Below are 26,824 nucleotides of genomic sequence, written 5' to 3'. Positions count from 1 at the left end.
CTAGGTGTATCCATAGTATGGGTATATATTTATTGAAAATGTTGGCCGGAAAACAAATAATTGATGAATGAAACTCCTGTAGGCGTCATTTAAAGGAAAGATTTCATTTTGAAATAAAATGTAATTGCACTTTCCCACAATAAATCAATTCGTACGATGCGTTTTGGCTCATAGAGCCATTATCTGGTGCAAGACATTGCAGTACATAAGAACATCACAAGTTAGGTTTGTACCAGATGATGGATCTGTAAGCCGTAACGCGTCGTACGATTTAAATTATTGCGGAAAAATGTAATTACCCATTATCAATATGCCGAACTTCAACTATGTAATGCCTGAATCAGTTGACCTTATTCGAAAGATTTCACATTTAATTTGATAATGCTTTGTATATCCTACAGACTTTGCATATATCGGTATTTGCATATTTGTTTATTTTAGGTCAAGAAGGTTTTGAAGCATAACTATGACGGAATGTAAATTGTATTATCTAATTTATGCGTGATTATTTAAAGTAGGTAAATACGTTGCGAAACCATTAACTTTTTAATTGCGATTATTTGCGTGGCATTGATTATATGAAAGCCTTCCACTCCCTACTATGTGCAAATTGTTAGAACTGAATTCTTCATGCGGTTCATGTATTTGTATATATCAGGGACATTTGAAGGATTTCCCCTTTACAAATCTAATTCCTTCAGCTACCTCTTTCTCTTATTCCTTGTGTTTTAGTTTACCTCCCCCTATTAGTTATCTTTTGGTCTTCCTCGAACAAATTTTCCATCATTTTTAGTTAATACGCAATTACTGATATAGTTAAACCACCGGGTCCTTCCTCTAGCGTGGAAACTCCTAAGAACCATTTCTTTTCGCATTCCTCTGTAGACCTCTAAGTTTTAATTGCCACCTCCTTCAATGCTTTTCTCGTTTATTTTATGTTTTATATACTTGTGTCTAGTAATTCTGAAGTATGCTGGTGATGTTCTTAGATTGGATGGATTTCGAATAGCAGCCGATAAGTCTTCGATGAATGAATCAGTATTTTTCGAAAGGAGTTAAAAGTTCCTGGCCTAAGACGTTAAATGATACATTGCAGAAATATGTGGCTGATTCGATAATATGTCCTAGTTACCCTATGTTATGCCCACATTTTTTAGCTGAAAGAAAATAAACTCCCCCAGGCCTTACTCTTTGCTGGGCATAGAGGTGGGGGATGGGAAGTTAGAAAGATGACAGTGGGATATTACGCAAAAATTAAGCTAAAACAATATGACGCAAACAATGGCGCAAGCTCACTTACCTAACTGATTTGCTCAAAGGAACTTTCCGCGTAGGCCTCAATTATACACACACTCAGATTTGCGAAGCTTCCGATTAAGCCAGTGGCCCACTAACACCAAAGAAAGACACAAAAAATATAAAACTATGAAAATCACGGTCACATTCATCCACTTCGCGGATTTTCTCAAAGGAACAAATTTCCGTAAAGAGCTGTAGATCGTTCAATAACCTCTATCCACATTTTGACTTTTCTTAGTCTTTAATTAGTGCATAGCTTCCTTGAATGTTATGTTTCAATACTTCTTCACGAAACGAAGAGATCTCTACCAAATTTTTTCCGAGAATTTGACTCTTTTTAGTCCGATTATTATTTTATCGGATCGAACCTCATAAAAATTTGGGTTCTAGTTTGTTCTTCCCTCCAAATTATATGCGGATCATTCGTAGACTTTGAGAGGTGGGGATAAGACAATAAGAGGTTGAGGGGAAATGGCGAGGGATGCTTTGTGGGAGGAGGGCTGAGAATCAGGAAGGTTGTGGCAGCATACGCGGATGTGGAAGCCACCCCGACGGCGGCCGCATATGTCGTGACAAGCTCAAAGTAATGGAGAGAGGGGATCCCGTGGAAGTGGGTGGCTCGGGTCGGAATTCGAGAAGAAAAAGTGTAGGATATTGGAAGGGTGGGGAATATCGGAGGATGGGCAGGAGGACGGTGAGTGGTAGCCGCGCAGGGTGGACCATTCCATTTCACCGCACAAAATGTATCTCATCTCCAGAAATGACCACGAAGAATAGGCGTCTGCTAAATCATAAATCATATGCCTTTGGAGTTTTGGCAGATTTCACTGACCTGCAAATTTCCATGTTCTAACCATTGCTTGAAATTGTGGTGCAGGTTTTAAGAAGGCAAATCGAGCTGGCTAATCGAAATTCATAAAAGCGAGAGGTACAAGCGAAAATTTGTATAAATTCTTATAACATTGCCGTGGCAATGTATAAGAATGTATAACATTTTAAAAAGGTTTCTACAATTTTTTCATAGGGGACAGTACAGGCTACACATAGGAGTCATTTCTATCACATAATTTTTCACTTTATTCTTCCGTTTGACAAACTTCATCAACTGCTTCTATATTTCACCCGGTGTCTTCCTTTCGTCCTTACCAGTAGTGCTCCAATGATTTTTTTAAATAGACCATCGTGTCTCGTGATGTGACTGATTACGCTGCCTTCTTTTTCACTCTGATATAAAACATTTTTCTAGACACATATCTCTTTGTAATACTTCTAAATTATCCATCCGATCAATCAATTTTATATTCATAATTCTTCTATACTGCAGCTTATCGAACGATTCAACTTTGCTTTCTCCTCAGCTCTCAACGACTATGCCCCACTGCCAAATAAATGAGAATGTTGGAAATGCGACTACTGATGAATTTGTATCCATGCCGAGGCTAAATTCTCAGCTGAGGTTAGACTCGTGTTTTTTTATAATACCCATTATCGCTTGAGTTATTCTGCTGAGTATTTTCTGCCTTCTTCCTCCATCTTCAGTCACTCGTCAACCCCTTCAGCACCTACTCTTTTTCTAGTAGTTTACCGATATTTTTAGTTTGTTATTTCTAGTATTTTGTAGATATTTTTAGTTTATTATTTCTATTTGTTTATCGATATATCTGCTTTCGTTGTGTAATCGCTTAAAATGCTCTGTCGAGATGTGTAACTAGTTTTCATCGCTACTCATCGATTTCCATGATATAAGCGCGTTAAATTTGGATGCACCATTCGTCATGTTTTCTCACGTTGATGTTTGTGCGAGTTGTGTTAAAAAAGAACGGGAATATAATTTTGTTTTTAAAATACATTTATTTCTTCGCCTGAATTATTGTTATTGCCTTCAAAATAGTCCGCGTTAGATGTTATACACTTGTTCATGTTCTTCTTCCAATCCTCCAAACGCATCTCAACCTTTCTTTGGAATAGCCTTTAGCTCTGTCAGTGATTTATTTTAATGTCGTTTATGCTAATAAAATGAAGACAAGAAAACATTATCATACTTGATGGACATGTATACCAAGATAATAGAAAAAATTGGCAATCGGACTCTCCAAACTCACGAGAAATTTTAAAATTTAGTGCCTTTTATTTTCTGAGCATATCTCGTAGTTTTGGGAGCTTGCACACGTGGATTCAAATTTTTAAATCTGTAAACATATTACAATGTGTGCACAAATATGCCAGAAATACGAATAATTTACATTGCCTATTGTCATTTTAATTTCTTTTAACACGAATGGATGTTGTCGATGGGTATACAATGTTTTCGTACACGAAGTTGAGGTAAAGTGATTTAGAATTCCGTGATTGCATTATAGATCTACATAACCTAACAGATTTTTTTCCTGTTTTCAGGTTTAGTATATGGAAATATTTCGTGGCATGATCAACTCTAGAAAGTCATTCCGGAAATTGTGGATGAAGAATGTAACTAAAATTAAAAGGTAAGTTGCTTCAAAAGTAACCCAGAAATTTCAGTTGATATTTTATATATAAAATAAAAATCAGGTTTGTTATGATTACTTAGAAGTATCAATTTGAGGCAATATTCCTTCATTAATTTGAGCATCGAGTATAGATGCCTGTAATAGCAATGAATGGACAAGGAATAATAGTTTCGTTTATCATAATTATAATCTCGATATAGTCCATTACTGCCTCTTGCACATAATTTTATTATTAAGCGCTTTGAATGTTGAAAATAATATTTCACGTAATGGAGCGTTCGTTTTTTAAAACTCTTGAAACTTTAGATAAAGCTGATGATAACTCCGTAAAGGTACGCCGCTCCACTGGGTGGTGCACGGTAATGTTTAGAATCTGTATGTATTCGCTCATCTCACCAGTTCTAGTACTAAACCAATACAATTCATTGATTCCAATCCTTTTCAAACACGTATTTGCTTCCCTTTGATGGCAAGTTATTTTATCCTAAGTGGTATCAATGGATGACATTTCATCGTACTATTCTATTCCTCATAACCTAAGCCTACTCTATCGCGTCTTAAAGAAGGCTACTGATGAACTTATATTTTGGTTTTTGAATTTATGCCTTAGCAACGGCTGCTTGCCCCTAATAATAGAAAAATAAAAATTAAGGATGGTCGGATCGGATACCTCGGATCCAAATATCCGCGGATATTGCCCTTCATCGGATATATCGGATCCAAAGTCGCGGAAGACAACGGATCTGGATCTGAAATTTTAAATAATACCTTCAGTGAATGTAACGCCCCATAAGGGTGGAAAGAGTTTCGATTCTATATTCGAATGCGCCGTCGCATGCGATTCTTGTCCAACTCATGAACCGTTTTGTTTGAAAGCTCTCGCAGAGGTTACGTAGGAGAATTTCAGCTGTGGAAAATAAAAAAGGCGGAATACGACTGGCACATAGTGTGACTCTTCCCAAGAGATTGAACAACCATCGGGGGAATCCCAGCATCAGGATTTGAACATGTATCCGGCTCCAAAAATCAAGGATCCGATCCGAATCCGGATCCGAAAAAAGTCCTGGATCCCTCCATCCCTAATAAAAATTAATTCAATCTCCGATCGTTAATTAAAAGGTCCTCTTAGTGATGACACCACACTTGGCTGGGATGATGTAGTGAACTCGTATATTGAATTAGTCTCTATTAGCGTGAAATGCGGGATGGAAGGGCATCTGTAACTGATTTAACTTGTACTCGGTGATGTTAAAGGGCCCCACAAGAGCTTTCCACCTCACTGAACCCGTCTTCCTCTATGAAGAATCACTATTGGGCTCATTTCGAAAGCATAATAAGAAGACTGGCTTGGTTGAATTCTCTGTTGAAGTATTTGCGAGTTGGAAAAAAGTTACAAAAAGGTTTAAAGGCACGATGAATTACTCCCCTTTTCTTTTCAATATATCTCCCCACGTCTCCCGTTTCCATTGTCATGGTGATCGTCGCTTCATCCGTCTTCATAACATAATTGCGCCCGCGCACGGGGCACATGAAATCGTTCGCCCCCAGGGTGTAGCCAGCCTATTGGCCCCCCGCGGCCAAGGGCCGCACGTCGTGTTCACCGCCATGCAACCTTGACTCTCATTTTAATCCGAAGGGGGGTAATGAAGCCACAATGAAGAGGGGGCCCCGCCACCCCTTACGCACGCGTGCATTTGGGCCGCCCCCCGGTCACGCCACACCCCGTCTACCCTCTCTCTCCCTATCCTTCCGACAATCCCTTTATTTCCATTCCTCGCACCTATAGCCACCCAGCGTATTTATGGGGTGGTTGACGCGGTAACTGCCTGATTTTAAGGAGATTCGAAAATAAGATAAATTAAACATGCATAGGAGGATAAAAATTTCATTGGTCTTGAGTATAGGACTACAAGTTTGGAATGTATATTTATCATATTCGATTAAATAATTACATATGGTTACTAAAAAAATTTGCTTTTCTTTTCATGAAGGAAAATTATTTTTTATAAATAATAAAATTCCAATTAGTGTCTAAACTAAATTATACTTCTCTTTTCTGTGGTGTTTTAATTTGCTCAAAGTATACATCTATCAGCGAAAATATGCTCATAACATTTTCGCCAATAAAACTTTTACTGCGAATATTAACAATTATATTTGTCCTGTGGAAGGAATGACTATATGATTCCTTTTCTAGTACTGATGCATGATGTGTGAGCTTGTAGTTGAGCTGTTGCGGTCTACTGTTCTTAAATTAATTCTTTTCAATTTTAGGTGATCATTTCTTAGGTTTTCCAATCCAAAAGGCTTGGTTTTTCAATTTTTTTGATCAAATTAGCTAAACGTTCTTCAAGCCGTATATATTTTATGTAACATACATCATATTAATTTTTGATAACTTTTATTGAACTTTATTTTAGAACAAAAATTGACTATTGGCAGAAACCTTCGTTCTATGTAACAGTAAAATCATTTGAAGTACTGGAAAATTAAAGTAGGACTTTTTGCAATTGCATAGGCTCAAATTTTATTCGTTGAGCGATTAAAATTAGTATAATTATATATTTATCTACTATAATATTGAAGCAATTTAATTCCATTATGAAGCGTTCGCACGTATACCATTTTAATGATTAATTACCAAGCGTTTGAACATTGTAACAATGGTCATTTAACAGTTTTTTGATAAAATCAGCTGTATTCGAGTTTCTCCGATGTATTTATTAACGATGTCCTCGAAATTATGGAATAATTTCTACGCTCCGTAATAATTTAAAATGCTTGTCTTCAGCTAAGGGCGTTGGATCTCAATTTCGGCGTAATGAACCCGTTCGTCTTCCCACATAAAGCCCTCCCTCCAATCCTCCCGCTATTAATCGCACCGCACCAAACCACCACCACGGGGCTTGCCTCCCGGCGTGCGAGCACGGCCTGTATAAAGGCGGAGTCGCCACGAGTCATTTAACCTCTTCAATGAAACCATTCTGCAGTCACACTCCGGAGCGCGGCCCCTCGGGCCACCCTCGCCTTGTGCCCCATCACGCGAAAGAGCTACCACGGCTGTCAAGTCCCCGACACCCTTTCAATGTACCACCCCTTGGCCCTGCATCCCGCTGAGAGACGTCCAAATATTTCCACTCTCGCGCCTAATCCTTTCTCTTGAGGAGGTTGATACGAGAGGCGAAATATCTCTCTTTCATGGAATTTTCCATAATCAGTAGTTCACCCACGTTTTACAATTGACTTACGATGGATTTGATGCACGATTTAGTCCGCGCTTTTTAAAATTTCGTTAAGTAATTTGATGTTGTCCATTCATTTATTATTGCAAAAAATTCTACCGATTAAGGTAGGAGTGGAGTTCCATGGAGTACTTCAGACATATTCTTCCTTCCGCATACCCTTCCTTCATGTACTTCCCTCTTCAATTCACAATAAGGCCTACTCCCTTTCATTCTAGAAATCTAAAAATCCTATTCTCTTCCTGCCTCTCCCTCATTTACCTAATATTCCACCCCCTGACACTGTTTTCAACATCCCTTCCCCGCTAAGTACTCCTTCTATCCATACTGTCTGTTTCCTTCGTACCACATCTAGAAGCTGCCTCTCCTCATCCACTACATCCAGCACTTCGTCGTTCCTCCTCCTCTCCATCCACTTCACTTTCTCCATCCTTCTTCATACCCGCATCTCGAACTCTTCCAGTCTTTCTTAGATCTCTTTTTTGGGTATCCACGTTTCCGCACCGTAAAGCGCTGCAAACCAGACCAGACTCCTCATTACCCTTTTCTTTCTTAACTCTTGCATAGCGTTCTTCTCATAAGCTCCTTCCTGTTCACGAACGCCTCCTATGCTAACGCAATTCTCTTCCTCATATCCTTACTGCTGCACTCGTATTTATTTATAATCAGTGGAAATTTCATAGTTACAATGCACGATATTTCGTATTATTTGGCTCTGTCACCATCTCTAAATGGATTGGCGCTGATGCTCTAGCCACAGATTCCATGTCCCGATTATTCCGATGCCCGCGATGGAATTCACTTTACGGTTGGTCGTCCGTAACTGATTAGTATCGTATCGCTAGCGTGTATTGTAAGCTACTACATTTTACGTGGTCACCTAAAGGCAAAAGAAAATTATTTACGTGGAAGTATTTTTGTAAATTCTATTTAAAAATCCACGTATGTACACGGAACGTTATGTGGTAGCTACTCTAATCAGCACAATAAAAACGTTCATTATTGCCAGAATATATATTATAACCATTATCAAAACTTTTCCAAATGGTAGGATTAAGGTTGATTTATATTTTGCGTCCAAATCAAAAAGATTACATAATACAGCACCACGACGGTAGCCGCTCAAAAATATCACTTCATGATCTCTAAATATGAGTAGGTATGGGTTCAAATTACTAAATGTTTCATTGTTTTCTTAAAAGCAGACGTGATGGCGTAATGAATAATGGAAAATTTATTGAAAAGCCCGAGCTCATTTGGGAGAATATGTACCTTTCATTTTCATAATTATTCTCAGAGTATACCAGCTTTATATCAGGTTTGTGCAAGTACGTCATAAATAATTAAGCATTTATCAGCATATTTTCTGTTCTCTGATAAGTATTGCCGCAAAATTCCGTAGGTATATAAATCATGTTTTTTTAGGAAATTTATCACAGAAAACCTATCGTTTTTGTGAGCTGCAATGGATGAATTTAAATTAAAAACTTATACTAAAATATTTTCATGAAGATGACTTATACTTCGTCGCGCAATAACCTTCTTTATGTGGTACTCTAAGCATCTTCGCCCTCACGAATTCTTCCCCCATTCTTCTTCACTCGAGCGTCCACGATAATCCCCAGATTTGCGCGGATTTGAGAATCCCCTAATGAACGACCTCCCCACACCACCACAGGACGCGTCGCCAAGAAATGAGACAAATGACGATCGCGGAGCGGCGGGGTGTAACGTTTGCCTGGGTTGATGGTGTGCGTTAAGAAGGGAGTTGCTTTCGTCCGGATGGCTGGCTGGTGTGAGGGGAGAGGAGGATTTCGACGTCGGAAGAGCGGAAAGAGTGATCAGCGGATCAGAAGAATGGGATTGTATGACTTCTTGCCGCGTCCCAGACCCACTAGCACCCTTCTCCCCCCTCATCTGAGGGATATCAGGGTCTTCCTTGCCTTCAGAGTCCACGGTTCACATCTTTTAATAAGCTCCCCCAAATATTCGTCTCCCCTCATACCAAACTCCCTGCTGAAGAAGGGGCGAAATGCTACGAAGCCGCGTATTCGGTGAAATGGGAAAAAAATATTTAATTCTTTCCCCTGTCATCCTCCTTGCTTAGGTTTTTCGTCTTAATGTGCCCGTCCTGGTCTTACATAGTGTTTTATGTCGGATCCGCTTAATGTAGTGGAAAAGTCTAATTCTCAAGGAGTTGAAACATTGCTTTATACGCGGGAGAACTCTTTCATTAAATTATCTTTGAATCCCATTGAGTGAATGTAGAAGTTCATGTTCAATTTGAGTGTAACTATTTTCATGGTTCATCAAATTTCTCTAAGATAAACTATTTTGATCAGTGACTTCTATATCACTTTTTCAAGTGAGTTGGTAGATTTGATCTCTGTTTGAAAGAAAAAAAAACACACATAATATGCCTCCTAGCTATAGTATTCAGTTATGTGTTCTGAACGATAATTGAGTAGAAGATGGCGAGATTATTAATGAGCGATGTCATCTGCATACGTATCAAACCTAATTTTTTCTCTTGGTAATGATGGATAGATTTAATTGATAGTTAATTTTCCTGTGCCTGTGCACGTCACATTTTTGTATGTTCACGGAATTTTTCTACGTGAACTTTTTCATTTCCACCATTATTTACTACTTCACTCCACCATTTTCATTAATTTTAACGTTTTTGTGTTATATAGATCACAAAGGATTATAAGTTTTGGAAATAAATAAAAAATCATGATCGATATATGTCCCACTGTGAATATCCACTTCTGGAATCTGAAATCCCCTACCTAAAAAATGAATACCTAAAAAATGAAAAGGATTGATTCATCACGTGTTGCGATTATTGTCCAAACCGAACGTTTCCAGGAATTTGATCACCCTGTGGAAGGATTCCATGACAAGGCATTCGATATTTCGGTATGGAGGACGATGGAGAAATGTACAGAATGCAAGGAGGTTGAAATACACTGGAGGGAGTACCACTGGTTTCGAGTGGGCAGCAAAGTGTGGCAGGAATGAGGGTGCTTGGGCAGCAAAAGCACGCCTACTTTGACCAAAGCATTGACAATACCATAAGGGTCAATCCTTACTATTTGGTGATATATTTGGTCATAAATCATGAATAAATTAAAATAAACTATGGAACACGCACTGTAAACCTTTTTTTCGTACTTCATCGGTAGGCTTCGTGAAGCTATGTCTCAAACATCTTTTCCCTGGAAAAAATTATTATCTATAACCACGGTTACGTACTACCACCAGCTCAGCTGAAAATACATTTTATGAGTGTAAACTAGTCATTTTCTTGCACTTATTCTGATATTTTACTTTATTTTAGCCAATGGAAATCTATTAGAGTACAAAAGTATAATTTCTAGGATTTCCCCACCAGTAAAGTGCCTAACAGGACACAGTTTATGCATCAATAGAAGTATCGCGAATAAAGGGAAAACTTTGATGACAATTATCGGATAAATACTTGTTATTTAGGTGGCATTTTTCACTAAATGTAGTGCATTTTCAGAACAAAACTGAGCCATCTTAATATATGCGGTGGAGACTTAGTCAAAAAATTTCCAAACCAAGATGGTGGAACTTTGACCACCGAAGCGTTGTGTGTGAGGATAGAAACTTAGAGGAGATAAGGTGGAGACGGAGGGTTTGGAAGGAGCGAATACTAATTTGAGAAGCGTACTTAAACATAGTATTGCAGTGTGGAATGTTCGCTAAGCGAAAAAGGGGAGGAAGAGAACTTGATTTTCAGGCGAAATGCAATGCCTCGATGGGAATTGAAGATGGTAGTTAAATTTGAGGTGTTAGACGAGTTAGACCGGAGCATTTACCTAAATACTCCATTTAAACCCACCCTTCCGGTGTAATACCATTAATAATAACCCAGATATATATTACGTTCGAGGTACGGAGGAAGCAGAAGTTAAGGATGGAGGGAATACTTAGCGGGGAGGGTATGTTGACAACAGTGTTAGAGGGTCGAATGGTAGGTAAACAAGGGAGTGGAATGAAGAGAATGGGATTTTTACATAGAATAAAAGGGAGTAGGCCTTATTTTGAATTGTATAGGGAAGTACATGAAGGCAGAGGAGGCTCCTAAAATATTTCTGAAGTACTCCATGGAAACTTACCTTAATCGGTAGAATACTTTAATAATAATTGTGGTAATAATTTCCTTGTGTTAAAATAAAACTAGTGTTGTCATATTGAAAAAAAATAAATACTTACCTCAAGTCAAGTTATGCAATAATGGTAGTGGTGATAATCTCGGTGGAGGCGGGGTAACGCCCTCGCCTGCCAAATAAGAGGTCGCGGGTTCGAGTCCCGCCTGGGTTGGTTTCCCCTGTCCAGGGCATAGTTGTTCGTGTACGTTTACTTGTTAAATTTGTTGAATACCCCGATTTGAAATGGCCAAAATGAGCTGTATTTGGTGGATTGAGAGTAAAATAAAATATTAAATTAGGGTTCTTAGACTAATACACTTTGAGTTTATAACCTGAACCATCAGTCATCTTGTATTTTACATCACCAACCGACTACGTAAATTTCAATTTTTTTCGCAGACGGTTGGCAACTCAGGTTTCGGGAGGAGACTACACGAGTGAGGGTTGGTCTTTTGGTGGGGAGGTGAGTCGGAGAATATTTTTCGGGATAAGGAGAAGGGAGGGAGGAGGGACCGCTGAGACAATACGGAGTCGAGCGAGACAAAGAACTGTCCTCTCCTTATTCTTCTTCCGTTCCGAGAACTTTTGTATAGCGTCGAAAGATTTATCGCCGTCCCCCCATCCCCTTTCGCCTTTTTGGGACTCTCTCTCTCGGGAGAGGAGAGGCGGTGTGGGTTTGCCAAGGAATGCAGGAAGGAGATGAGTCAGACGAAATGGAGGGGGGGCGATGCTTAGGAGGGGGTTGGGTAGGTTCCGCGGAGACAACGGAATGGTGGAAAGGGTAGGACAAAAGGTAACTTTTTTGTTTCATTTTTTTAAGGGGAGGTAGGGATGATACGAGACGTCTGCGGTGACACTTGGGGGGAATGGGGTGAGCGTTGGAGGAGTTGGGTATGGTGAGTTAAGAGGGAGACAGGTGAACTTGGAGAAACAGGAGTTGAAATATGATTTGCGGGATCTTTACTGCTGTAGAACCAGGAAGAGAGGCAACATAGTGATAATAGAATTTGGTCATATTAGCTATGATATCTGTTCTATGACCACTAACCCTTAATATTGCACCGTTAACCTTCTAGTGGTAAGAGGAGACAGGTGAATGTGGAGTAACAGAAGTTGAAATATGATTTGCAGGATCTTGACTGCTGTAGAACCTGTAAGAGAGGCAACATAGTGATAATAGACATTAATCATATTAGCTATGATATCTGTTCTATGACCACTAACCCTTCTTATTGCACCGTTAACTTTCAAGTGGTAAGAGGAGACAGGTGAATGTGGAGTAAATGGAGTTGAAATATGATTCACGGGATCTTTACTGCTGAAGAAGCTGGAAGAAAATCAACGTGAAGGTAATAAAATTGACCAGAGTCGCTATGATATCTTCTCCATGTCCATTGATCCTTAATATTGCGCGGTGACCTTCTAGTGGTGGTGCTAATAGGGGACAGGTGAATGCGGAGTAACAGTTAATGCCGAATCATAATTCGGTTTAATACTTGATGTGAGTCTAATGATTTTTGGGAATTTATTTATAAAATAATTATTCGCTAACAAGAATATTACAATTTGCTCCACAGAAATTGCCTTATTCCGTTTATTTATTCATTTTGTTTCGCACTTGGAAGTTGGACTATTCTTGGAACAAAGCTTCGTGGAGGCATTCAGGATGAGCATCATGAAAGGTACGGATGGCGTCTTTGCACACGAAAGGAATAGGATTCACGTCCTATTTTGATGGAAATCCCTCCGTTCTGCAAAAGAAAAACGACAACGGATCCGAACCGAGAGCTTAAGAGCTCAAGTACCATTAGGATAAATACACTGCGTGTAGGGTATTTTTGGGGTAATTTGATTTCCATCTCACTTATTTAAATCGCGAGTTATTTTTAAGAGCTGTTGCTGGAATAATTACGGCGAAATATTGAAGTAAAAATTGAAATAAATATCCGATTTGATTGAAAAATCGAAATTTTAAAAAGTCTTTATTTTAGCCACCCTGGTATTTTAATGAGGTAATGTCCTAGGATATGTTTTGTTGCAGGAATTATACCAAATAACAAATTTGAATCTGGTTTAAAGAGCTTAAGACAGCAAAATATGGTTTTTGGGAGCCTGTGAAATTTTTTTGTGTTTTCAATTATTTCATTGGCTGATCATTAAAATAAATAAGAACTCTTTAGGGGGTTAGGTGGTAAATTGACCGAATGAAATAGATTGCCTAAGGACATTTTTCTTCCATTTTTAATTAAATAATGTCATTCATGGATGTATTTTCCGCTGTAGAAGAATCACCTCATATGCTGAATGCATTGATTGCCTCTTGTTGCCTCATTCATTTGCTTTTTCCGTCACAAAATGTGATTATCTATGTTTTGTGATGGTACATTCAGGGGGTATTAATTGAAGAGAAGAAACACTTCAAAGACGACGCAAAACCTTGAAATTTGAAATGAGTTGACTCACCATGAAATTTTCTGGGTGAATGAATTCAATTTTTAGATGAGATACGGAGGAGACAGAAAGTATGGATTACTTAGCGCGGAGGGGATGTTGAAAACAATGTTAGAGGGTTACTATTACCAACCCTGCTATTCCTCGTTTACCTAACGTTCTAAAGTCTAAAATTATTTAAGCCTCACCTCCCAATTTAGAACTTGCTGCATTCATACCTTCGCCACACCCACATCCATACCTTGGCCACGCCACGCCACACGGGGCACGTGCCCCCCCCCCCCCCCCATACGCCCTAAAAATGTGCAAGATTTCATACGGTCCCATTATCATTGCGTTCGTTCTGTATTACGAGGTATCCTTGTGTCCCTCGCCAGAACAAAATCCTGGATGCGGCCTTGCTTGTGCCCCCCCAGAAAGAAATCCTGGATCCGTCCCCGTTCCTCAGTGTCCACGTTTCCACACCGTAAAGAGCTACACTCTAGATCAAACTCTTCACTAACCTTTTCTTTAAACTCTTACACAGTGATCCTCTCATAAGCTCCTTTCTGATCATGAACGAATGAATTTCTTTTCCAACGCAGTTCTCTACCATATGTCATAACTGCTATATTCGTTTCCCCTCTTATGTGCTGCCCAAATATTTCAATGGCATTTAATTTCTTTACTTGCTCAATTTTTTCCCCACCAACTTTACCCGTGAGTGTCACAATCCTAGCTACCGTTGCTTTACAAAACCGCATAATCTTGGTCTTCTTGTGATTAAAATCATGCTATACCCTTTCAACGCTTTATCGACTTGTGGTGATTGATAAAAACTAGTGAGATCGCCGTAGTTATGAGGAGAGCGGTGGTGTGTGGGAGTTGAAGGCGACGCGACAGGCGGGCTTGTGCAATCAATGGGACATTAAAGTCACACAAAAGGACTCTGACTAGGGTGGGTCTGAGAGACAGGAAGAAAAGGACCCGAAAAGGATTTACAATGAATGGGAGAGAGGTGAATTGGCGGCAGGATTTTGTGAACGGCTTGAGACTCGCATGGCTTTTTGGGTGGCCGATGGAAGAGATAATGGTGACACAATGGGGCCCAACGTTCTATAACGAATCGGGAAATCCCTCACTCGCAGCTGTGGCGACGGTGAAATGCCTGTAAAACACATGGTTATTTGTGATATTTTGTTTTTCAATGCTGTGTCGGATAACTTTTCCATGTACTAATTGGCGGTACTTAAGGTGAAGGAAAAGGGGAACCTAAAGTGGCCAGACGTCCCGGTTTGGACCGCTTTTGAGGGCGTCCCGTCGGTTCCCGAGAATTCTCTGTAAAGTTACGGTTTCGTGCAAAAGTTATAGGATTTATGAATTTATGATAACAGTTTATAACAGACTGCGTAACACAATAGGTACGGAAGAAAGAGTTTAGAGTTTAGTAGGTCAAAAAAGGAAAACTTAAAAAATAGAATGATTATAGTAAAAATAATCTTTGTTTTGATTTAAAGTGATGATTTGATGGTTTGAAAGCCCATTCCCATGGAGTAAGGCTATAGGTTTCGGTCTAGGGCAATACATTAATGGCCACCCTAGATGAAGTGGACAGAGAGGAGGAGGAACGACGAAGTGCTGAACATGGTGGGTGAGGAGAAGTACCTGTTAGATGAGATACGGAGGATACAGAAGGTATGAATGGAGGGAGTTCTGAGTAGGGAGGTGATACTGAAAGAAATATTAGACTTTAGAACGTTAGGTAAACGAGGGATAAGAGGGTAGGTAAAAGGATTTTTAGATTGAATGTTGGCTAAATGTGAATTGAAGTGGGGAGTACATGAAGGACGGATATGCTGTCAAAATCCTTCTTAAGTACTACATGGAAAACTACCTTAATCGGTAGAATACTTTTATAATATTCTTTTAAAAAGCCTTTGCCTCGTGTAACGTAATTATTTTTATGGAGAGTGTTGGCGGCCCAGCGTTGGACTACTGATCGTAGTGTCTTGGGTTCAAATCTCTGGTGAATCTTTTGACAAATCCTCGAAATCCTTGGTACGAGTAACACAGAGCACGTGGCCGCATATCACGCTGCCGCGAATATGTTGTCTCGGGCATACGGGGCTTTTCTGTTATGTTATTTTCACCGTATTGCTAATGTATTCTGTAAACTCTGGATGTCATCGGTCCCACTGTAGTACGCTAGGGTTGTCGGCATTGAGGAATGGAGACGTAGAGAAGTAAGGATGCAGAAGGACCATGGAGAACTGGGAAAGAATAGGCAAAAAAGGGACGAGATTGATGGCTGACGGGCAGGAGGGAGGGTGGTCCAGGGCGTACGGGTGGGTTTTGGGGTGGAGAGGGTGAGTTTTAGTATCCCATGGGGACGGTCGATGGATTTCAATGGCAAGCTTTGGTGAACGAGTCTCCGATCGCATGATGGATTGCCTTCGCACAACAATGTAGTTTCTTCTTCTTTTTCTCCTTCTCATTTCATTCCGTGTTCCACTCCCCCACACACGATGACCCGCTCCTCGATCCGCTCCCTCTAACATTCGACCCTATAGTCTTCTCCCATTCTCCTCCGCGAAGGCGTGTAATGACTTGCCTCATGGAGCACACGCCACGTTAATGAAGGATATCGGGGTGGAAAAAGTCTTTTATCTGAGAGGGGGAAAGAGAGGCGGAATCATGACGGAAATTCTGAAAAGATCTGAGAGAGGAGAAGGAACGGTTGTGTCACGCGTTGGGCCCTTTCATTTGATGCGATTGGTGATTTGTATCCCGTTTGAGTTAAATTCGCCTTTTCACGTATATAACGACCATTATACTTATATCATAATTTGATCGAATAGAATTATCGAACGTATCATTAATTTTCGTTCGCCAAATTTTCTTATGATCAGCTTTTAATGCGTAGTAATTTATGGCTTTAGTTCCATTAAAATGTTAAGGACATGAGTCTAATTTTATCTTGAAAAACAGGAAAAATTAAGAATAAATTAGGGAATGGAAATTTAAATATTACCGTGAATTATTTCTTTGAAATATGGTACTCGTACTGATCCTTGCCTTCTTACGTATGAGCTAACAAATTACCATAAAATTTCTCCGGTGAACTTCTTATGTTTTCGTTAAATTTTCTTCCAGTTCTAAATGCTCATTAAGTTATCGGCTTTGGTTTCATGGACATGTTAAGGCTGTATATTTAACTTTATGCGAGATAACAAAGAAAATGCAGACAGAAATTATAAAATTGAACGTCTAGCATTACTGTGCAGTACTTCTATGGTAATTAGTACCCATTACTGATTTTTGTAATGCATTGCTAGTTGGTTGTATGCGAGCATTCTATACTTGGTTCAAGGCCATTGCAAAATTTCTACGTGATTGCGTGGCAATTTAGTTTGCCAAAGCAATTTCCAATCTCAAGAGTATTATAGCACAGGATTAAATTAGTTTATCTTATGGCTATCGTGTGCTTATCATGTAGTCTGAACCATATTTATAAATAGAATCAAATACATGTCATTTAAATTCTCATATACAAAGATAACTACTCTGTTTTCGTTGTCAGTTCTTTAAAGTTTTAGGGTTAATATTTAATAGCAGTTAAAAATACTTCTATGAATTGCGCAGAAACAAAAATTCCGTAAATTAAATTTTAAGTAAGTATGAAATGTATGGATGTACCAAAGGAATTAATGCAATAGTCAAAACACTTAAGATGGATATGAGAGCGACCACCCTGCCATCTCAAGGGGGTGAATCAATTTTTTTTATGAAATCTCGATAGATTGATGTCTTTTACCTGGCTTTAATGTTAGAAGTTACTGCTTTACCGTTAATGTTGATGACAACTTTGATCAATTAGTCCGTTAGGATAGCGATTGCGAAGAGAGAATGAATAGATTGAACGCTGATTTATCTATTTATTTAATCTATTCGAAGGAAAATTTGAAACCGTTTAACTTTCAACGCACTGCAAATTGATTGTAATGGAATATTACCAGAGGCAATGTTGATTTTATCGCACGAAAATAATGTAGTTTAGATAAATTTAATCATTTTTTCTCACATGCCTGAGGCGATAAAAAATTCTCTTTCGCTGCTGTGATTTCTTTTACTATTTCACATTTTATTTCAAACAAACGAGAGCGAAAACTTCGTTATTTCCGATAAATTGAGCGAGAAAATTTTTCACTTTATTTATTTAAAATGTAAGCACATTTCAAATTTTGCCTGTCTCCTTGGCGGTGAGGTAAAGTCTGCGCCTGCCAACCCGAAGGTCGCGGGTTCGAGTCCTGCCTGGGTGGTTGCCCCCATCCAGGGCATGGATGTTTGTGGTCGTCCTCCGTTATTGATTGTTGTAAAATCTTCCCTGTTGTAAAGGCCTGTGTGCTGTTTTCAGGATGATGAAAAATAAATAGTTTCGCCTGACAGATTCAATCCAGATTTTCTTCATAGTTTTCCCATATACCTCCAAGAAACGTTTCGGCAGTATCGGCGCATTTCTGTGTTGGCGATAATTGCGACTTGTCTCTTTTGAATTACTCTCTTATCGAGAATGGTAGTTAATAATACCTGTCGTTTTGCTCACTTTGTTAAATGGTGAAAATTATTTTGTAACAACGCGTTTCGAGGTGTAGCTTCATCCTGAGGCCAAATTATTTCTAGCATCAGAGTGAACGGTGGAAAGGTTGTATCCTCATCTGTTCATTCAACCTATTCATCTATAGAAAGATGGTGCCGGTTACTTGGTGAGTTGTTTAAACACTGACCTTGTATCATACAGGCCTTTAAAAATATATTTATAATAAATGCATGATCTAGTAAAAATAAACCAGTGGTGTAGCGAGGGGGGAGGTCTGGGGGTTCCGGTCCCCCCCTCCCCTCCGGAATATGAAAGCACAAGTACTTTGCTTCATAAATGAAAACAAAATATCGAAAAATCATGAATTTACAAGAAATTTATTTGAAAAATGAAGTTTTTTCGATTATGAAACATGTTAAATTAGTTTTAAACCCTCCACGAAGTACCCTATATTTTTTAATTATCCCCCTGGTTTTGGAACCCCCCCCCTCTCTCCCCGAACAAAATTACTGGCTACCCCACTGGGATAAACACCATTTATGCAATTCCAACGGAGATATTAATATCTGTTTGTGCCTTCATGAGGTTTTTCATTTCCTATGATTTTTTAAATAAGAATCGCATTGTAACTTTTGCTATAACCACATAGCCATTTGTTCATAGTCCACTCGCAGTGATCTGTGTAAATAAATGAATTCTACATAGTCCACCACGTCCAGGATACCTCAGTTGAACCTTCTGTCATACCAGTCAACTTCAACTCGTAAACCAAGATTTGCCTCTGGGATGGGACTCTCTATTCATCGGCAAAGCATCGTAATAAATGCTACAACGCATCTTTCCATTTCTCCCCAGCACATATGCGAATGCGGGCCATGCGTTCATCCCCACGCTTCATGGCGGGACATCATGACCGATTCCCTTTAAACACCAGTACGGTAAAATATATAAATCGGAGCGGAGGGATGAGAACCGATAGAAAGTGGCGGGGGAGGGGGGGGTCAGTGCACAAAAAAGAGGGTATTGAAGCAGGATTTGAGGGGAATAAAAGATAAGGGGTGGGAGACGCAGGAGGGGGGGGGCAGGGTCACTCCTTTTTATCGCGATAGGGTGACGCGAAGGTGTCGGGCTCCCTAGATCGTAAAGGGTGTGACCCTGAGGGGTACATGTGTGTCGCAGACTCTCTGGCTAGCTTCGGGCTGCGTGCTAGGCTTTCGGGAGCAAAAGGAGCGGGGAAGAGTTTTGCGGTGCATTGTGGGAGTGCTGGCAATTTGACGGCAGTTGCCCGTGGACGTGCTGTGAAAAGGGCTCAGAGTGACGAATGGGTGTTGCTCAGTGGGGAAAGGGAGCGGGTGGTTGGCCTGAGGGTGCAGAGACGGTGCATGAGTGTGAGGGAGAGAGAGAAGGTGGCCGGTAGATGGCGGTGCGATATGAGGAGAAAGTTGTCCTGCATTAAGGGTGGCGGGGGTACCATCGGCGTGTTTACCAAATTTATTTGTTTTCTATATTAATCACTCACTTAGTCGCACCGTTTTTTCAACCAGGAGGTTGGTTTTGATATTCAAGGGTAAAGCTCATCCGGAACTAAGTTAAAAGGCCTGTGAAATTCACGCATCTTTTCATCCACAAATTCACACCTAAATTTATTCCAGTTGTTGCTTTTAGGTGAAGTGAAAGGATAGGTAGGAGGACATAGGCATGACATAGGAGCTGTAAGGATGTTATTTGAAGAAGCTCCCCAACTCGGCCTCTTACTATTTACGATAAGCTGAAAAAAATGTAACAACGTGCTTCCACGAAGATTTGTTACCTTTTTTTACTCAGTGTTCATGTCAATATATTTTATAAAAATCTTTGGCAACGGTGAGTGAGCTAAAACATTGGTTTTGTGGCGCTGTTGGACCTTGTGCAAGGGGAGCTGGCTTATTGATTTTTTTTTTAATTCAAGAAGCATATCAATCTGTACAAATCACAAAACTCAACTTTATGTAACGTGTTCCTTGGGGTAAAGAAAAAAATTGCATTAGTGGGCATAAATAGGTTTATAGCTAGCATTCAGCTTCTAAATAAAAGGCCTGTACTTTTTTGTTTTTACTTACTTCACCTAAATGCGACTGAAAAAAATTTACTTTCGTGGTAACCTTGACGCTAGCTTGCCTGCGTAAAGATACGCGACGGCGATAACTACCGCTTTTGTGCAAATGAGCGGGGGAAATATCTAACGGGACTATGCCTTTGAGTGGGGCGATTAAATCTCTGTATTTGGAACAATAGGGAGGATGTGGAAGTGGGTGATAGGGTCGATGAAATGTCTAGTGGAATAGGCTGAAGGACGCTACCTGGTGCTGTAGGGAGGTAATAATGATGGGGATTTAGCAAAAGTGAATAACCACTGAGGGTTTTCATCGAATTGGTTGAAGTACACTAAGAAACCCAGTTAATGTAATTCTGGTGAACATTTCAAATATGCCTTTTTATTTTCTTATCTATCTATCTATTGTTTTGCCACAATTTAAGTTTTAGGGTATTCGATTTTTTATCATAAATTGTATGCAGACTCTTAAAATTATATTTATATAGCTAAAAAAAAGATGTCTTCGTTTTCAAAATTTTAGTAAATAAATTAATACAAAGCGGACGATACATTGCGTTACAAATTCGATGTATGCTCGCTAAAACATTTCTTTTTTCTTTTACTTGTAGGTAAAAAATGTGTCTTAGTTTCAGTAAAATATATTGAACATGATATTTTTGGGTAAAAAAGCTGATGAGGGTGTCAATTATATTTTTATTTTATAATCACTGGCATTACTTATACCTTTTCAATGCTGTGTAAACCTAAAGGTATCTTTTATCATTACAGTTTTTTCTGCAGTGGCTACGTCAAAAGTTGAAATGAAGTTCCTAAATTGTCATGCATTAATAAGTGAATGCGCGATAGGCACAGATTTTTTATATCTACAGGTGTTCACCTGAACTTGGCGGAGGGCAAAACTATGGATAGAAATTAGGAGGTTTTGATGGACATTGCAACAAAGACACGACATGACAATGTACTTCTTCAGTTACCACAAGAATGTAAATATTCCATTCTCAATATTCGAAATAAAAATCCCCATGAAAGGCAAAAATTACCCTATCGCAGTGAGCAGCTATTTTTTAACTCAAAATTTTCATTCAGTTGTGGTGCATTTTACTTTTAATTTATGATAAAATCCAAATATATGTAGAATGTTTGAATTAATTTATAATTTTAGCAATACTAGTTTCGTAAATCCTTATGTGAAATGTCTTAACCTGCCAATCATGGGTGAACGGACTTTTTGTATGGAAAAGAAATTTAAGATGTTCGTTCAAAATTAATAGCGGATAAATAATTACAATTAAGTAAAAATGATCCGGTTTTCGAGAGTTTAACTAGGCAAGAATAAATTTTTTGTGTTCACTGTCCATCCTATTTTTATTGGCTACTTTGTGGATCAGATAGCTTTGAGAATAGCCAATTTAACGTTTGATTAAATTGAAGTTTTTCGAAAAATCATACGATGAGTGAGTAACATCAAGATCAAGCACATGAAATTATTTATTTATTATGTATTATTAATACTTTTTGCTGTTAGTTCCTTTTTATTTATGCTTTAACTTAATGCTTTAATTTTTTTTCACTTTAAAGATAACATCTAATGCTGTTTTTCATTCAAATGTTATTGCGCCACCAAATTGGCTAGCTGCCATCCAGATCCCGGTGTATAACTCTTTAAGTTTCTGTTAAGTGCTTGCCTTTCGGCACGGTGTGACCGTCACCTGAGCTCCTAAGGATAACCATGAGGAGCACCCCCCTGCTATCCCAACACAGCACGTTAGCTACTAGCTTGTAAAACGTTAGGTACTCATTTGTACCTCGTCGACGTCTTTTGAATAACAAACGCGGTTGGTTTCACGTCGGGCATGGTGAATTTCCATTGAGGCTACGCGTATTTAGGTACTCCCCATGGATCTTCACGTCAAAGGTCTGGTGTAGTGTATGGTGGCCTCTTGAATTATTTATCTGAATTCATTTGTCCCTGTGTATACTCAGCGGAGGTCATTTGGTGGGTAGTTAATCTCTCTATAAATGCACAACTTAGCTTGAATGTTTTAATGCACGTGTAGCTAATCAGTGTCTCATATCAGATTAGGTGTACAGTTCACTACCGAATTTATTGTTTTTACATCTCTTTTTAGTTTGATCGATTTAAATTACAATCAATCAAGCGAGGACTTATTGAAATTATTAATTATATGTTATGTTATTTCGCAAAATTGTTAGTAGAATAAATAATTCCACAAATATTTATGCATTACCTCCCAATATTTATTTGAACGCTAGAGATATTATGTTGATGATAAGACGTCTTTTGATGCAATATACCAAGGTTTTATGTGACGATTACTATCATATTTCATACTCTATCCTTGTAAACATGCTTAAAAATCAATAATTCTACGTGAATTTAATTGTTCCACCCTATTATTTTTTGTACGCGAGAGATATTATATTGGTGGATAAAACGTCTTTTGATTCAACATGCCGAAGTTTTCAGTGACGATCGTCATTTTTTTCGTCCTCTAACCTTATAAACATTTTAGCAAAATCAATAATTCCACGTATATTTAAATATTGCTCTCTAATATTTATTTTTACGCTGATGAGTAAGACGTCTTTTGGTGCAATACGTCGAGGTTTTATGTGACGGTTCCTTTTATTTTTTATATTATATCACAGCCGACATTATGATAAATTGGTGAACGAGCCCTAAGTGGAATAATTACACATAATTACAACACAAGAGATGCTGAAATTTGACGGTCAGCTCGCTAAATTTGGCCGTAGGAAACTAAAAAGGTGAAAAGCGGAAGCGGTAACAGCTGCTGGTTAAGTTTAAAGGTTTCTAAGTTGATTCACTGGCGGTTGGAAGTCATCCCAATCCCCTTAGCACCATCCTCACCGTAACCCTGACCCCAAAATATACCCTTACCCCCACGCTTTCCCCTGGAAACATGGTTCGCGGGTGGTTCGTTCTACAAAAGGGGTAGGGGTGGGGACGATAGGGTGTGTAGGGGTTGTGGGGGGGGGGGGAAGATGGGGCGATTCCGAAACCCTTTCATACCCCTAACCCCTTCTACCCCCCTCCCCCAATGGTTCTTTCCGTCCCATTCATTTCCCATGGACCCAAACTGCAGATCCCCGCTTAAAGCGTCCCTTTCCTCGCCTCCGTTCTGCTCTTTAGGGATCGGATTTAGGGGTCACCAGGGTACGAGATGGGAACGGTGGGATGAGGTGGTATCGTAAGGGGTATTGCGCAGCGGTAGGGGTCACATTCGGATCGAAGGGGGGATAGCCGTCTGAATCGGGCTGAAGAGAGAATGGGTATCGAGGTTTTTCGTTGTAGATGGAGAGCAGGGTGAGGAAAAGGGATATATGTATAAATGTAGGTGCAGAAAAGGGAGTTTTAAATGGGTTAATTAATAGTGGTTCCTCGCATCTCATTTGCATGGCTAGCTGTGCAGAATTGGAGAAGGATCTGAAGGTGGCGGTTTGGCTCTGAAGTAGTCGAGACTATGGCCCCTATCTTTCTCTCTTGAGGGGTGGCGTATCGTAAGGTGGTGTAGATAAGGCAGGCGGGCCGCTTCGGTCGGGGTTGTCTGGTGGAGGGAGTCGGTATTAGATAAGCGATTGGCCACGGAGGTGAGTCTGCATAGGGTGATGTGCATTTCCCTGGCGACGTCTGAAAGGACCGTCTATCCAATTAGAATTTCCTTTCCGTAAGGCTTTAGTTCCGGAAGAGTCGGTCCATTCCTTTTGAGCTATTATCTTCTGAGGTTCTTTGGGGACATTTCACGCAGTCAGTGTAAACCAGAACGGTGGGTTCATGTGATGTAGTAGTCACTTGACATCCATGTCTTTTAGTTGGGTTCAAATTATCTCAATTCCTTAGAATTTTTTATCAACTTTCCTCCTATTTAATTTTAACTAATTCAATTTTTTCCATTTCTTAGAGCTTAATTTATATAAAACAAATACATTTACCGGAAAAATTCGGTGGAAATTTTTGATATTTAACGTAAAGAAAGCACTTGTCAACCATAAGTCACCACCTTGAAAATTATTTTATGCTCCGAAACCTGGGTCGGTATAAATAAATAAGTGTAGAAGTAGACAAATGCTTTCATTTTGTTAGTTACGTTATAACGCCAACCACTCATTATGAACATTCATTACCACCATTATGTAAATTGTGTTACCATTATTTTATGCCAAAAGGAAGTGCATTATTATCACTCATCTGAGCTGAGATTGTTTTGACACACCTTTCCCCTCAAGTTCTCTTATGAGTTAATGTTTTCGTACAAACTCATGTTTTCTGTCTCGTATCCTTCGTCACCTACTCCATGTATCTCATCCGGGGCCTTCTTTTGTCTTTATTTAATTCTTCGATGACTTTCTTCATCAGGCCATGCGTTTCATAATGTGAGCGATACGTTGTTCCATCTTTTTCTTGGGTTTATCAGTCACCCTTTGTCTTCTTCCGCTCATCTTACTACTTACGTTTTACTCCAGATACCAAACCATGTAATCTTTAAAGAGTTTCTGTAGGATTACCATTTAAATAATCACTAGCTTGAGCACCGCTACTGCAAGAAATTAAATTGAAGCTAGTAAAGGCCATATTTATATTAAAATCAAACTTTTTCATAAGAAATTGGTTCAAGTGTTTTCATAAAATAATTTTTTTACTCTAATATATATCTCAAAAATGTGCTTTATATCCAAAATAAGAGCTTGACATTTATTACTGATTTTATATAATATTTTGGGTAAAAATACATAATTATGTGGCTAATACTTAATGTTATCGAAGGCTCTAACCAGTTGAACTAATTAATGCATATGTTTTCGTATATACTCTAATAGACATAGTTTTCCCGAAGTCAATAAATAACTATTATTTCAGAAATAGTTAGAAACCCTTAATCCAAACGATAGACAATACTGGTGTGGCATTGACAGTGTTCCATCTCTAACTAACCTCTTTACAATCCTCTTCCGTTCGCTACGAAATCAATCCGAAAGAGAAGAGATGATGGGCCATCATACGCCACACGGCCGTCCGGAGCCAACGGCGATATTTGTGCGCCGACAAGGCTTTTATTGATAACGCCATCATTACTCCGCCTCCCACCCAACCATTCCCAAAGGATTGGTCGAAATTCCGCCGGGCCCCGAGATATGGAACGAATGACCGTTCGGGGAGGGGATATTGTTAGATTGGGGAGACAAAAGGAGTTCAAGTGATTCACGCCCCAATCCAAAAGCTGTGTTCATCTCCCCTACCCCGCCCCCCTCGACACCTTTCAAATGGAGCCAATCTCATCTCCCCTTCTCATCAGCGCTTCCAAAGCGGCCCGCCAAAGGCCCACGGGAAGAGGGAATGCCCTGTACTCATTCCGTGCTGATAATCTAGTCCCAATGGTCCTATGCTTCTTTGTTTCCTCTTTGCCTTTTGCAAGAGATTTCCACCCCCTTGCATGCTGTAGCCATTGCTATCAATCTTTTCTCTCCTCATCTCGTTTCCATTTATTTGCTATTATGCGAAAGGCTATATAGGGAATGAGCGATAGTACACCCATTGAAATAACCTTCTCTAATTACTTGCTATAACTACGATCAATTTTCTAATCCACATGAAAAGTTATTCACACTACATGACTCATTTTTATGCAATGACAACTTCTCAAAAAATATTTGAGGCCATAATCATTTCCATCTTGATGGGAATTGATTTCCAAGATTTAGTTTTCCGAAATCATTTGAGCTTATACAATTAATTATTAACATTACCAATTAGTATAATTGGTAATGTTAATGATAGTGTCCCTAGATGCAACTAGGGACACTATTGGTTTTAAAAATATTCTAGTAGGCTAGTATTTGTAATTTTTGTGCACCAAGTTTTTATTGGGGCCAAAGGGTTCATTTATGTTGGTCTTGAATTTGAAAACAGAAAATAAAAAGTGTTTATTATACATACTTCCTCTGAATAATAATGTTGAGGGCCTAATTCACAAATGAGCTGTCTAATACCTGAGGTTAAATCATCTCAGTCTAGTCTTTCAGTTCGGAATGCTGGGGCCAGGTACGAAGAACATGATGTACCTTTTCGTGAAAGGAAATCGGGGAGTTGTTGTGAAAGTGAGGACCCTCGATGCGTGGTGTTGTAATACAAGCACCCCATCAGTTATTTTACTTGAATGAAAGATTTTTCTTAGGCCTTTGAAATAAAACTTTCAGCTATCGGGAGTTTGGGCTCAAAACGTAGTATATTTTCATAAATAATATTTCTAGTTTCTATGTTCATTTTTCATGAATTCATTCAATCTCTGAATCTTAACCATCAGTATGTACACCATTATATGTTTCAAATTTGTATCAATTCGGTGTTAATTATTTTTATGGAGCCCAATCTTACTGTGTTAGTAAATGCATTTGAGAGCTAGATCGTAAAATTGTATTAATTTCTTGAACAATGAAGACCCCATTTTCTT

General features: G+C 39.1%; 1 long non-coding RNA gene across 1 annotated transcript in view; it reads left to right on the top strand.

The window, feature by feature from the left end:
* Positions 1-26,824, top strand: part of LOC124161020 — a 570,739-nt gene that overhangs the window by 111,571 nt on the left and 432,344 nt on the right. Inside the window, exon 3 of the long non-coding RNA XR_006865300.1 lies at positions 3,697-3,785. This is a non-coding gene — a long non-coding RNA (uncharacterized LOC124161020). The remainder of the gene's footprint in view (positions 1-3,696; positions 3,786-26,824) is intronic.

This window comes from Ischnura elegans, chromosome 6 (genome assembly GCF_921293095.1).
Source record: "Ischnura elegans chromosome 6, ioIscEleg1.1, whole genome shotgun sequence".
In the NCBI taxonomy this organism is placed as follows: domain Eukaryota; kingdom Metazoa; phylum Arthropoda; class Insecta; order Odonata; family Coenagrionidae; genus Ischnura; species Ischnura elegans.
Note: the sequence above shows the minus strand (reverse complement) of the source record. Positions and strands in the feature narration are given on the sequence as shown.